The 12,442-nt window shown below is 52.1% G+C and overlaps 4 pseudogenes across 4 annotated transcripts; all 4 read left to right on the plus strand.

Moving 5' to 3' along the window:
• The first annotated feature begins 2,704 nt into the window (after positions 1-2,704).
• LOC306956225 (feather keratin 2 pseudogene) lies at positions 2,705-3,001 on the plus strand (annotated as a pseudogene). Its single transcript has one exon. The product of its transcript is annotated as a feather keratin 2 pseudogene (transcript).
• Positions 3,002-5,652: 2,651 nt separating this feature from the next.
• Positions 5,653-5,949, plus strand: LOC306956226 (feather keratin 2 pseudogene; annotated as a pseudogene). The gene has a single exon. The product of its transcript is annotated as a feather keratin 2 pseudogene (transcript).
• Positions 5,950-9,187: 3,238 nt separating this feature from the next.
• Positions 9,188-9,484, plus strand: LOC306956227 (feather keratin 2 pseudogene; annotated as a pseudogene). Its single transcript has one exon. The product of its transcript is annotated as a feather keratin 2 pseudogene (transcript).
• A 2,652-nt stretch (positions 9,485-12,136) lies between these two features.
• Positions 12,137-12,433, plus strand: LOC306956229 (feather keratin 2 pseudogene; annotated as a pseudogene). Its single transcript has one exon. The product of its transcript is annotated as a feather keratin 2 pseudogene (transcript).
• Positions 12,434-12,442: the final 9 nt, after the last annotated feature.

Consider the following 12,442-nt stretch of genomic DNA (forward strand, 5'->3'; position numbering starts at 1 on the left):
ACAGAAACGAAACAATGGGGTTGTAAGGGACCTCTGGGGGCCTTCTAGTCCTGCCATACCTTAACCTGCTAAAGCAGTTTCCCTGGATCTGCCAGCACAGAAAGCATCCAGGTGGGTCCTGGACTATGTTCAGCAAAGGACAGACCAGCAGCTATCTGGGCAGCTATTTCCAGCACACTGACACTCCCACTGCTGTGGGGGTTCTGCTCCCACACCTTCCCTCTATGCCTACTGTTCTATTTCTGAAATATTGAGGAATACAAGACCAGTGCAGAGACACTGCTTGTATGTGTGCAGATCCATCATGCTGCAAGCATGGATGTTTAGCAAGTCAGTGTGTGACAATAGCATCATGAGGAAGAAATAAATAAATACATAAATTATCGTGGCTATGAGCATCGTCAATTTTGGGTCTTATGCTGGAATCTGGAAGATCATGAGGTTCAGAGAGAGAAGTAACATGTCGTGTGTATGGCTGGCTTGTTGCATTGTGCCCCACACTACCACAAGTGATGACTTTTGAACCTAGAGGAAGTCCTGCCTTACCTTTTCTTTGGCAGATGAAGATGGTGTCCCATTTCCGGGGTCATGGGAGATGTTCTCTTCAGGCACATCAGTGCTCTAGGTCTGCCAGAGGCCTATTGATGCTCCTCACAATCACACATGCGGTCTCCCACCATACCCACTGACTCAGGCCCATTCACCCAGGGCCTGTATCACACCTCTGTCATCAGCCCTCAGCCTTGTCTCCAGCTCAGGGACATTAGTCTGGTACTGCTGTTCTCGAACAGGTGAGTTTATGCTTGATAATTGTCCCCTTGCACTAGATGCACCGTTGCCCGGTGCGTTCCCAGCTCCCTCTTGGGTGCACGTGTATTATTCTGGCACTGCTCAGGAGTGTTGGCCCATGTTACTGTCACAGCATCGCAACCTGAGCTGTGCCCCGGCTCCCTGGCCTGGCATCAGTGCTGCCGTAGCACTGCCAACCTGATTGTTGAGCTGGTCTTTGGTGGACCTGTTGGGCATTTCTGCATCTGCCTTGCTCAGGCACTGTGTAATGAGTTCCACTGGTGGTGTGTCTCCTGGTTTCCATTCTCTTCATCTTCCTAAGTGAGACATTTGGTTGTGTCTCCATGATGAGAGATTTACGTGTGGCTGGTGGAGTCCCAGCATAATTGTGGAGACATTTTGTGAGTGCCCTGGGATGTGGCCTGGCTGGAGCCTGAGGTGTGTATGTTGGGTGTCACCTGTTGGGCAGTCAATTCCCCCTGGGCGCCTACTGCCTCAGGCGAAGAGTGAATCGAGCTTGGTGCACATCCTCATGGAGGCCCTGGCTGCTGCTGCTGCTGTCCCAGCTGCCCTTGCTGGAACTGCCAGACTTCCGTCGTTTCTGGGCAAGTGTGCTTTCATCCTGGAAGTGTTGTTGTCTGTTTGTTGGTGCACACTGTTGTGTCAGGATGTAAGGGCAAAGCAGAATTCAATGTGTGGGCATGGGGGTGGTGGAGAGATGCTCATTTTTTGCCCAGTCTTCTTGTTTGATTGTGGCAGACATCTCAGTTTACAAGGAGTGGTTGACTCATATATGTTTGTGAGAGTGCAGTGTCCTAGACGGAGAAAAGTTCCTACTGCAGTATCAGGGAGCCTCTCTCAGCTGCTGACCGAGGAGAGAGGAAAAACAGTGAAGCATACAGTCATCGACTCATGGAACTGCTCCGGTTGGAAAAGACCTTCAAGATCAATTAGTCAAGCTGCAACCTAACTGCACTCCCCTAACTCTCAGGTCTCCTGAGAGCAGTGCTTCATGTTGTAGATCAGCTAGAACCAGAAAGCAGAGCATCCATCCTTGGACTGCTTCCCGCTGAGGCAGCCTGAGCACGTAGACGGGTGAAGCCAAGGCCGTGTTGGCCTTTGCATATGAGCCCTGCAAGAAGCTTGACCTTTAATGCTGTGCTTGCAAGGAAACGAGGCTGTACACGTTAAATCAAAATTTTAAAGCAAGTTGCAGAGGAATGAGAAGCTGTCACCAGCTGAGAGGACTTTGGCCATCTCCATCCCCACACCTTCATCTTCTCCCTGTGCTTTTGAGTTCCTTCCTCAGAAATGTCTTAGGCCTCTAATTCTGTCACTTGAAAGGAGCTTGTGCGGCAAAATGGACTTGTCATGAACTGGGAAATGAAAACGGAGAAGTAGCTCTGTAGGGAGGAGGAGTAAGGCATCAATTTCTATAATTGTGTTGTTTTGCATCCAAATGGGCTTGCCCCACTACAGCTGCTCACACATGGGTTGCCTCTGGGCCTGGGGCGGTGCAGATTGGTATAAAAGCCAGTCCAGCACCAGGCTCCCTCATCCACTTCTCTTGCCTTCTCCTCCCTGGTGAACAAGGTGAGCTGCAGTGGCCTTCTCCTCACCCTACTCCTCCTCTGCTTCTCCTCTTGCTCTTGTGTTTTCCAATGTGCCTTTCCCTCTGTGAAAGCCTTAGTGTGAACCTTACTCCTTGAGGGGGCTCCCACCAACTCTGTTCTGCATGCCAGTCGGATAAGGACTGGGGCTGACTCTGCTGGGGCTCTTGGGGATCTGGGCTGCTAAGATACTCTCTCACCTCGCATTACCAGTCCCTGCTGCCTTTGAGAGCAGGCCACCAGGCTGCTGCTTGCACTGACTTCTTTTTCTGTCCCCTCTCCAGGTCCACCTCCATCCCACAGCCATGTCCTGCTACGATCTGTGCCGTCCCTGTGGCCCGACCCCGCTGGCCAACAGCTGCAACGAGCCCTGTGTGCGCCAGTGCCAGGACTCCCGGGTGGTGATCCAGCCCTCTCCCGTCGTGGTCACCCTGCCCGGACCCATCCTCAGCTCCTTCCCCCAGAACACCGCGGTGGGCTCCAGCACCTCCGCTGCTGTTGGCAGCATCCTGAGTGAGGAGGGCGTGCCCATCTCCTCCGGTGGCTTTGGCATCTCTGGCCTGGGCAGCCGCTTCTCTAGCAGGAGGTACCTGCCCTGCTAAGCATGAGGTGGGCATCGCTTGAGCCCATTGCCCAGGAAGACCAAAGCCAGGCACTGAACTGAGGACACGACTGCTGGCCAATGATTCCAGATGGGCTGAGCACCGTTGCTGGTTGTTACTGCTAGGGTATACAACCAGCAGACGTCTTCTGCTTCTACTTTCTTCCCAACATCACACGTTCATCTTGTGTCCCGCTGTCCTGTGCCTTGGGTTCATTCTGAGGCAAGTGGAGATGGCCCTGCTTCTTCTCCCTCTAGACATATGAATGAGGAAGGCCAGCATCCCATTCAGCTTGAAGTGTGTCTGAGAGCCAGCTGCCCCCATAGCAGCCTGGACCAGATCCATTCCATCGTGCATTGCTTCGTTTCTATCTTTAGACTCAATAAAGTTTATGCTGCATTGTAATCTCAGTCTCCTTGTGTTCCTTCCATGTTGGCATGACTGGATCATCTGTCTAGCGGTTGATGTGATGTGTTGGGTTTTGATGTGTGTTTTGGGTTGGAAAAGAGTGGGCACCTGTAGTTCTAAATAGACCTCCTTTCCACACAGTGTGGTAGGTTACCCTCAAGGCAGATGAGACTTACTGGAGTACATGTGAATGGGTGTATAGTTAGACAAGGTATGCCAAGAGTGCCCAGGTGCTCTCTCAAATTTATAGATATATATAAGGAACTCCGGTTTTGATTGTTAATTTCATTAGATGAAGCAAACACTTTAATTGTCAGATCGTATTTTTTGTGAGCTAGTGCTCAAAGATGCAAAGCTCTGACTGGACGTTACGACTCAGAGAGTACTCTTCTGCCCGTCCCTCCTCCAAGCACATCTCCAAACTCTCAAAGTGGAAAGAGTCCCAGAGATGTCAAAGTGAAGCCAACATGGCTGAAACCCAAGCCCCACTTTGATTTGCAACTGCATGTATGTGTTGAGCATGGGTGTGTATAATGATGAGGAATGCAAGCTGGAAATGCAGCGGCTATCTTCTGGCAAGTGAGGAACTGGGCAGCATCTTAGATATCTCTTGAAACCATTGCAGAGTGAAGGAATGGAGCAGGATGGTCTTTGCCGGTGGAACAATCCTGTGGTCTAATGCATAGTTATCGTGAAGTCCTTACAAGCTCATCACTGCGTCCTGAGGGCAAGTGGGTCTGGAGCAGCCCCGCAGGACTCGTCCAAAATTCCCATTCAGCTGCTGAGCAGACTGAGCTTGGGGAGGTCCCAAACCAGGCTCAGTTGTGTCCTCCACACAGGCCTCAAGCTGGGGAGACTGAGGGAGTGGTACACCACCAACTTTGCCCTCAGTCCTCCTTCCCACTCTCCCGTCCTCCTCAGCCTCTGCTTTGCTCCTGCCACTCTGTTCCTGCCACCAGTGGAACCAGGGGAACTGCTGGTGCTGTTGATCATCCACCTGCCATTGTGAGCACTCTCAGTGCTCCTGAACAGGGTGGCGTGTCTAATCAGTGAAAATGCTACCAAGTGTTTGGTTGTGCCCATTGGGCTGCCAGTCTGGATGGCCAAAGCATGACTTGTGTCAAAGACATGGGCGGGTGGAGGGACAGGTATCAATTGCCCACGTGTGCTTTTGTCGTTGGGATTCCTCCTCGCTTACCAGAGGTGTCCAGCAAGGTGTCATTGGAGGGCAGTAGCCTACATTTGCTATTCTTAGAAGAATGCTACTTAAGGCACGGAGGTATGAAGGAGAAAAGTTAGATTGCAAAAGAAGAGCCAGGCCCATTGCTGCCAAGAGCAATTATTCCTTTGAGAAATATTCCCAAATCCTAGAGCACAAGTGCCCTGACTGGAAAGGTGATTCTTCAAAGAAGGTGCGCAAGCATAGAGTTAGAGTGATGATGCGGGCCTTGAGATACTGAAGTGCAGCCTACAGTTTCATTGCAAGGAGAAGAATCCCAGTCATCAGGACCATGTTAAAGCAAGGCCCCAGAGTCACAGGCTGACATCCCCTGGAGTGGTGAGAAACTCATCATCACAGGCTGTCTCATCAGGTTGTGCCTACGTGTCCATTTCTCTGGCAAGATTTTGAACAGCAATACAGTCACTTGAAAGGAATGTGAATGATAGGATGGGTGCGACTAGAAATGGGAAACAAAATGGTAGCATCAGTACAACTTGAAAAAGCCACTATTTTCTGTCATGGTCAGTGTTTTGCATGCAAGATGAGCTATATGTAGACATTTGCATCGGAAGCATGTTTGTGCCTGGGGCGGACAAGGCCAGTATAAAAGCCAGTCCAGCACCAGGCTGCCTCATCCACTTCTCTTGCCTTCTCCACTTTGGTGAACAAGGTGAGCTGCTGTGGCCTTCTCCCCAGTCTCTCCTTTCTCTGCTTCTCCTCTTACTCTTAGCCTCCACTTTCTTGGTGCGCCCTTGCAATCTTAGGTGTGGGCTTTGCTCTTTGGCAGTGCTCCCACCAGCCTGGTTGTGCTTTCCAGTGCCAGGGGAGGTGGGAAAAGGCCTTGGGCTGACTGTGCTGGGGCTCCTGGGGATCTGGGCGGCCAAGCCTGTCTATGCCTCTGCACTACTTGTGCCTGCTTCCCAGCCTGTTCCTCCTCTCATGGCAAACATGCCACCAGGCTGCTGCTGACGCTGCCTATGTTTTGCTGTCCCCTCTCCAGGTCCACCTCCATCCCACAGCCATGTCCTGCTACGATCTGTGCCGTCCCTGTGGCCCGACCCCGCTGGCCAACAGCTGCAACGAGCCCTGTGTGCGCCAGTGCCAGGACTCCCGGGTGGTGATCCAGCCCTCTCCCGTCGTGGTCACCCTGCCCGGACCCATCCTCAGCTCCTTCCCCCAGAACACCGCGGTGGGCTCCAGCACCTCCGCTGCTGTTGGCAGCATCCTGAGTGAGGAGGGCGTGCCCATCTCCTCCGGTGGCTTTGGCATCTCTGGCCTGGGCAGCCGCTTCTCTAGCAGGAGGTACCTGCCCTGCTAAGCATGAGGTGGGCATCGCTTGAGCCCATTGCCCAGGAAGACCAAAGCCAGGCACAGGACACAGGACAGAGCTGCTCGTCAGTGTTTCCACATGGACTGAGCACCCTTGCACTCTATGGGAAAGCAGAGCGTGCATCCTGCATGCCACCTTGACGGTCTGGAAATGCTGCCTCCACATGTCCTCTTCTTCTCCCACTTTCTACTCATCGTCACGAGCCCATATTGTCTCCTGCTGTCCTGTGCCTTGGGTTTGCCCTGAAGCAAGTGGAGATGACCCTGCTTCTTCTCTCTTTTGTATTCTAAGGGAGAACCTCCTGAATCCCACCGTGATGATGAGGTGTCTGAGTCCTAGCTTCCTTCATAGAAGCATGGGCAAGATGGCTTCTCTCATGCACTGCTTTGATTTCTTCTGTTGTCTCAATAAATTTTATGCTGCATTGTAATCTCAGTCTTTTTGTGTTCCTTCCTTGCTGGGATGCCCAATCACTGGTGGGAAATGGGATATCTTGGAGTGTAAAGATCATTTTGTGGAATCACAGAAACGAAACAATGGGGTTGTAAGGGACCTCTGGGGGCCTTCTAGTCCTGCCATACCTTAACCTGCTAAAGCAGGTTCCCTGGATCTGCCAGCACAGAAAGCATCCAGGTGGGTCCTGGACTATGTTCAGCAAAGGACAGACCAGCAGCTGTCTGGGCAGCTATTTCCAGCGCACAGACACTCCCACTGCTGTGGGGGTTCTGCTCCCACACCTTCCCTCTATGCCTACTGTTCTATTTCTGAAATATTGAGGAATACAAGACCAGTGCAGAGACACTGCTTGTATGTGTGCAGATCCATCATGCTGCAAGCATGGATGTTTAGCAAGTCAGTGTGTGACAATAGCATCATGAGGAAGAAATAAATAAATACATAAATTATCGTGGCTATGAGCATCGTCAATTTTGGGTCTTATGCTGGAATCTGGAAGATCATGAGGTTCAGAGAGAGAAGTAACATGTCGTGTGTATGGCTGGCTTGTTGCATTGTGCCCCACACTACCACAAGTGATGACTTTTGAACCTAGAGGAAGTCCTGCCTTACCTTTTCTGTGGCAGATGAAGATGGTGTCCCATTTCCGGGGTCATGGGAGATGTTCTCTTCAGGCACATCAGTGCTCTAGGTCTGCCAGAGGCCTATTGATGCTCCTCACAATCACACATGCGGTCTCCCACCATACCCACTGACTCAGGCCCATTCACCCAGGGCCTGTATCACACCTCTGTCATCAGCCCTCAGCCTTGTCTCCAGCTCAGGGACATTAGTCTGGTACTGCTGTTCTCGAACAGGTGAGTTTATGCTTGATAATTGTCCCCTTGCACTAGATGCACCGTTGCCCGGTGCGTTCCCAGCTCCCTCTTGGGTGCACGTGTATTATTCTGGCACTGCTCAGGAGTGTTGGCCCATGTTACTGTCACAGCATCGCAACCTGAGCTGTGCCCCGGCTCCCTGGCCTGGCATCAGTGCTGCCGTAGCACTGCCAACCTGATTGTTGAGCTGGTCTTTGGTGGACCTGTTGGGCATTTCTGCATCTGCCTTGCTCAGGCACTGTGTAATGAGTTCCACTGGTGGTGTGTCTCCTGGTTTCCATTCTCTTCATCTTCCTAAGTGAGACATTTGGTTGTGTCTCCATGATGAGAGATTTACGTGTGGCTGGTGGAGTCCCAGCATAATTGTGGAGACATTTTGTGAGTGCCCTGGGATGTGGCCTGGCTGGAGCCTGAGGTGTGTATGTTGGGTGTCACCTGTTGGGCAGTCAATTCCCCCTGGGCGCCTACTGCCTCAGGCGAAGAGTGAATCGAGCTTGGTGCACATCCTCATGGAGGCCCTGGCTGCTGCTGCTGCTGTCCCAGCTGCCCTTGCTGGAACTGCCAGACTTCCGTCGTTTCTGGGCAAGTGTGCTTTCATCCTGGAAGTGTTGTTGTCTGTTTGTTGGTGCACACTGTTGTGTCAGGATGTAAGGGCAAAGCAGAATTCAATGTGTGGGCATGGGGGTGGTGGAGAGATGCTCATTTTTTGCCCAGTCTTCTTGTTTGATTGTGGCAGACATCTCAGTTTACAAGGAGTGGTTGACTCATATATGTTTGTGAGAGTGCAGTGTCCTAGACGGAGAAAAGTTCCTACTGCGGTATCAGGGAGCCTCTCTCAGCTGCTGACCGAGGAGAGAGGAAAAACAGTGAAGCATACAGTCATCGACTCATGGAACTGCTCCGGTTGGAAAAGACCTTCAAGATCAATTAGTCAAGCTGCAACCTAACTGCACTCCCCTAACTCTCAGGTCTCCTGAGAGCAGTGCTTCATGTTGTAGATCAGCTAGAACCAGAAAGCAGAGCATCCATCCTTGGACTGCTTCCCGCTGAGGCAGCCTGAGCACGTAGACGGGTGAAGCCAAGGCCGTGTTGGCCTTTGCATATGAGCCCTGCAAGAAGCTTGACCTTTAATGCTGTGCTTGCAAGGAAACGAGGCTGTACACGTTAAATCAAAATTTTAAAGCAAGTTGCAGAGGAATGAGAAGCTGTCACCAGCTGAGAGGACTTTGGCCATCTCCATCCCCACACCTTCATCTTCTCCCTGTGCTTTTGAGTTCCTTCCTCAGAAATGTCTTAGGCCTCTAATTCTGTCACTTGAAAGGAGCTTGTGTGGCAAAATGGACTTGTCATGAACTGGGAAATGAAAACGGAGAAGTAGCTCTGTAGGGAGGAGGAGTAAGGCATCAATTTCTATAATTGTGTTGTTTTGCATCCAAATGGGCTTGCCCCACTACAGCTACTCACACATGGGTTGCCTCTGGGCCTGGGGCGGTGCAGATTGGTATAAAAGCCAGTCCAGCACCAGGCTCCCTCATCCACTTCTCTTGCCTTCTCCTCCCTGGTGAACAAGGTGAGCTGCAGTGGCCTTCTCCTCACCCTACTCCTCCTCTGCTTCTCCTCTTGCTCTTGTGTTTTCCAATGTGCCTTTCCCTCTGTGAAAGCCTTAGTGTGAACCTTACTCCTTGAGGGGGCTCCCACCAACTCTGTTCTGCATGCCAGTCGGATAAGGACTGGGGCTGACTCTGCTGGGGCTCTTGGGGATCTGGGCTGCTAAGATACTCTCTCACCTCGCATTACCAGTCCCTGCTGCCTTTGAGAGCAGGCCACCAGGCTGCTGCTTGCACTGACTTCTTTTTCTGTCCCCTCTCCAGGTCCACCTCCATCCCACAGCCATGTCCTGCTACGATCTGTGCCGTCCCTGTGGCCCGACCCCGCTGGCCAACAGCTGCAACGAGCCCTGTGTGCGCCAGTGCCAGGACTCCCGGGTGGTGATCCAGCCCTCTCCCGTCGTGGTCACCCTGCCCGGACCCATCCTCAGCTCCTTCCCCCAGAACACCGCGGTGGGCTCCAGCACCTCCGCTGCTGTTGGCAGCATCCTGAGTGAGGAGGGCGTGCCCATCTCCTCCGGTGGCTTTGGCATCTCTGGCCTGGGCAGCCGCTTCTCTAGCAGGAGGTACCTGCCCTGCTAAGCATGAGGTGGGCATCGCTTGAGCCCATTGCCCAGGAAGACCAAAGCCAGGCACTGAACTGAGGACACGACTGCTGGCCAATGATTCCAGATGGGCTGAGCACCGTTGCTGGTTGTTACTGCTAGGGTATACAACCAGCAGACGTCTTCTGCTTCTACTTTCTTCCCAACATCACACGTTCATCTTGTGTCCCGCTGTCCTGTGCCTTGGGTTCATTCTGAGGCAAGTGGAGATGGCCCTGCTTCTTCTCCCTCTAGACATATGAATGAGGAAGGCCAGCATCCCATTCAGCTTGAAGTGTGTCTGAGAGCCAGCTGCCCCCATAGCAGCCTGGACCAGATCCATTCCATCGTGCATTGCTTCGTTTCTATCTTTAGACTCAATAAAGTTTATGCTGCATTGTAATCTCAGTCTCCTTGTGTTCCTTCCATGTTGGCATGACTGGATCATCTGTCTAGGGGTTGATGTGATGTGTTGGGTTTTGATGTGTGTTTTGGGTTGGAAAAGAGTGGGCACCTGTAGTTCTAAATAGACCTCCTTTCCACACAGTGTGGTAGGTTACCCTCAAGGCAGATGAGACTTACTGGAGTACATGTGAATGGGTGTATAGTTAGACAAGGTATGCCAAGAGTGCCCAGGTGCTCTCTCAAATTTATAGATATATATAAGGAACTCCGGTTTTGATTGTTAATTTCATTAGATGAAGCAAACACTTTAATTGTCAGATTGTATTTTTTGTGAGCTAGTGCTCAAAGATGCAAAGCTCTGACTGGATGTTACGACTCAGAGAGTACTCTTCTGCCCGTCCCTCCTCCAAGCACATCTCCAAACTCTCAAAGTGGAAAGAGTCCCAGAGATGTCAAAGTGAAGCCAACATGGCTGAAACCCAAGCCCCACTTTGATTTGCAATTGCATGTATGTGTTGAGCATAGGTGTGTATAATGATGAGGAATGCAAGCTGGAAATGCAGCGGCTATCTTCTGGCAAGTGAGGAACTGGGCAGCATCTTAGATATCTCTTGAAACCATTGCAGAGTGAAGGAATGGAGCAGGATGGTCTTTGCCGGTGGAACAATCCTGTGGTCTAATGCATAGTTATCGTGAAGTCCTTACAAGCTCATCACTGCGTCCTGAGGGCAAGTGGGTCTGGAGCAGCCCCGCAGGACTCGTCCAAAATTCCCATTCAGCTGCTGAGCAGACTGAGCTTGGGGAGGTCCCAAACCAGGCTCAGTTGTGTCCTCCACACAGGCCTCAAGCTGGGGAGACTGAGGGAGTGGTACACCACCAACTTTGCCCTCAGTCCTCCTTCCCACTCTCCCGTCCTCCTCAGCCTCTGCTTTGCTCCTGCCACTCTGTTCCTGCCACCAGTGGAACCAGGGGAACTGCTGGTGCTGTTGATCATCCACCTGCCATTGTGAGCACTCTCAGTGCTCCTGAACAGGGTGGCGTGTCTAATCAGTGAAAATGCTACCAAGTGTTTGGTTGTGCCCATTGGGCTGCCAGTCTGGATGGCCAAAGCACGACTTGTGACAAAGACATGGGCGGGTGGAGGGACAAGTATCAATTGCCCACGTGTGCTTTTGTCATTGGGATTCCTCCTCGCTTACCAGAGGTGTCCAGCAAGGTGTCATTGGAGGGCAGTAGCCTACATTTGCTATTCTTAGAAGAATGCTACTTAAGGCACGGAGGTATGAAGGAGAAAAGTTAGATTGCAAAAGAAGAGCCAGGCCCATTGCTGCCAAGAGCAATTATTCCTTTGAGAAATATTCCCAAATCCTAGAGCACAAGTGCCCTGACTGGAAAGGTGATTCTTCAAAGAAGGTGCGCAAGCATAGAGTTAGAGTGATGATGCGGGCCTTGAGATACTGAAGTGCAGCCTACAGTTTCATTGCAAGGAGAAGAATCCCAGTCATCAGGACCATGTTAAAGCAAGGCCCCAGAGTCACAGGCTGACATCCCCTGGAGTGGTGAGAAACTCATCATCACAGGCTGTCTCATCAGGTTGTGCCTACGTGTCCATTTCTCTGGCAAGATTTTGAACAGCAATACAGTCACTTGAAAGGAATGTGAATGATAGGATGGGTGCGACTAGAAATGGGAAACAAAATGGTAGCATCAGTACAACTTGAAAAAGCCACTATTTTCTGTCATGGTCAGTGTTTTGCATGCAAGATGAGCTATTTGTAGACATTTGCATCGGAAGCATGCTTTGTGCCTGGGGCGGACAAGGCCAGTATAAAAGCCAGTCCAGCACCAGGCTGCCTCATCCACTTCTCTTGCCTTCTCCACTTTGGTGAACAAGGTGAGCTGCTGTGGCCTTCTCCCCAGTCTCTCCTTTCTCTGCTTCTCCTCTTACTCTTAGCCTCCACTTTCTTGGTGCGCCCTTGCAATCTTAGGTGTGGGCTTTGCTCTTTGGCAGTGCTCCCACCAGCCTGGTTGTGCTTTCCAGTGCCAGGGGAGGTGGGAAAAGGCCTTGGGCTGACTGTGCTGGGGCTCCTGGGGATCTGGGCGGCCAAGCCTGTCTATGCCTCTGCACTACTTGTGCCTGCTTCCCAGCCTGTTCCTCCTCTCATGGCAAACATGCCACCAGGCTGCTGCTGACGCTGCCTATGTTTTGCTGTCCCCTCTCCAGGTCCACCTCCATCCCACAGCCATGTCCTGCTACGATCTGTGCCGTCCCTGTGGCCCGACCCCGCTGGCCAACAGCTGCAACGAGCCCTGTGTGCGCCAGTGCCAGGACTCCCGGGTGGTGATCCAGCCCTCTCCCGTCGTGGTCACCCTGCCCGGACCCATCCTCAGCTCCTTCCCCCAGAACACCGCGGTGGGCTCCAGCACCTCCGCTGCTGTTGGCAGCATCCTGAGTGAGGAGGGCGTGCCCATCTCCTCTGGTGGCTTTGGCATCTCTGGCCTGGGCAGCCGCTTCTCTAGCAGGAGGTACCTGCCCTGCTAAGCATGAGGT

This window comes from Tetrao urogallus (assembly GCF_951394365.1).
Source record: "Tetrao urogallus genome assembly, chromosome: 28".
Taxonomy (NCBI): Eukaryota; Metazoa; Chordata; class Aves; order Galliformes; family Phasianidae; genus Tetrao; species Tetrao urogallus.